Raw genomic sequence first — 1,970 nt, 5'->3', positions numbered from 1 at the left:
TCTTGAGATTTGTGAAATGGTGATTTGAATTGGTGAAATCATGAAAATTTTTAAGAAATTGTGATGATATTTTCTTAAGAACCTATTTTTAATATCTCTAACAATGATAGTGAAGAAGAATTGTACCAACTATCTCAAACTGAAGATAATTTAATAAATATAAGTTACTCTGATGATGAAATAGAAGAATATTTATATTAAAATTCATGGAAGAAAACTCATAATCAAATATAATTAATGATAACGTAGTTGAACATGAAAGATATATTTATTTATCCTGGTCCTATGGTTTGGGTGCTAATGTGTAGATGTTAGCCCTCAGGTGAGGGGAACGTGGGAGCTCCGAAGTGAGAGCTGGCATCCTCCCAACCTAGCTGCAAAATCAGTAACCAAGCATATGATTAGTCAATGTTCTTTATGCATGGACCAAAGGGTAAAGAATATGTATGCTCCTATTTGGCACAATATAAATTGAACTAATTCATTTGATCCATTCACTATTATTTCTTGACAAGGAGAAGGATGTTTTCTTATATATTGAATATCACAAATTAAACCCTACTTTCTATCATTAGTTATTTATTTGTTATCCAAATTATCTACTTATTTCAGTTGTCTATTAGTGATAGATAAGCAAATTAAACACCGTAGTTGTAGTTGAAGTATTACTTTTTATTAAGCCTTTGTCCGTAGTATTCAATTTCTCCCTATGGGATCGATAACTAAGACTCCATTAAAGTCCTATATTACTTGAGTGATACGTATACTTGTGTTGCCAAATTCGACTTTGACATTATTGAATATTATATATATACATCTTTATTAAATCAAACACATATATATATAAAGTCGCAGTCATAATTTTGACACCGTTGCTGGAATTTAAATCTTCTAGTAGCGTCATCAAATTCTTGTAATTGTCGATTTACAAAAAGAAAAAGGTTGGTCAACTACTAGATTGCCTTACATTGTGGGTATTTTTGAGTTGAGGATTCAGACAAAAGGATGAGGTAGTTTGATGCCCAAATATAGAACAATGAGTGCAGTAAGGAGAATATCTTTCAATTTCAACAGGCTGTCAATAACCTTAATTTTGTGAGCCTATCTGAATTTCATTACAAAAAGCCTGAGTAATATCTCGTTCAACCAATATGAGTGCTTCAGAAGGTCTCGGTAAAGTGAAAGTAGCATGATCCATTTTTAAAGGTTTCCCATACGCAGCAGCAAGTGAAAAAAATATTTCATGGTTAAAAAGATGTAGTTTAAGCTCTAGAAAATGAATCCATACCGGAATAATAAGCAATTCAGCTTTAGGATCAAAATGGATAGACCATTTCCGAAATTTCATCAAACTACTATCCACCCACATAAACCTTTTGGCAAAGAGGCGAGTGTAATCCTCGTCATTAGCTAATTGAATGAAAATATGTTTACCATCAATGATACCAACCTTCCACTAGCCTTTTAATTTTATCATTTCAAACTCCCTTTGTATGAACTCAACCTTAGGAATGTCATAAGTAAATTTTCTAACTAGGGCAAGGCGACAAGAAGAGGCAAGCACAGAAGTTTCATCCTCAAGAGTCATAAAGTGCAAGTTTACCGCTTTTTCCCCTAATTTTTTTATAAAAGTGTAATCTCCACCAACATTAAGGGTGACATGAAAACTTTGTGGAAAAAATTCCGAGGAAGGTGCAGACGAAACTCCTCCCCCATCTAACATGACATCAACAAAAGTTTGAGAAACCGGCGACATGATCGAAACAAGAAATGCAACAAAACGCGAAAATGCTCAGTGAGAGGGTAAAGACAAAATCAAAAATCTCAAGAGATGTTGGAAAGATCTCACCAGCCGAAAGAAGAAGATCCATCCTCAGACTCTGAAGATCGCTCAAGTATCCCCGCAAAACCCTAGCAGAGCTCCCTTCTCCATTCGCGCTCTATCATATTATATATATATATATATATAT

The sequence above is a fragment of the Phalaenopsis equestris genome, unplaced genomic scaffold, assembly GCF_001263595.1.
Source record: "Phalaenopsis equestris unplaced genomic scaffold, ASM126359v1 Scaffold000425, whole genome shotgun sequence".
NCBI lineage: Eukaryota > Viridiplantae > Streptophyta > Magnoliopsida > Asparagales > Orchidaceae > Phalaenopsis > Phalaenopsis equestris.
The sequence above is the reverse complement of the archived record's forward strand: the minus strand, read 5'-3'. Positions refer to the sequence as shown.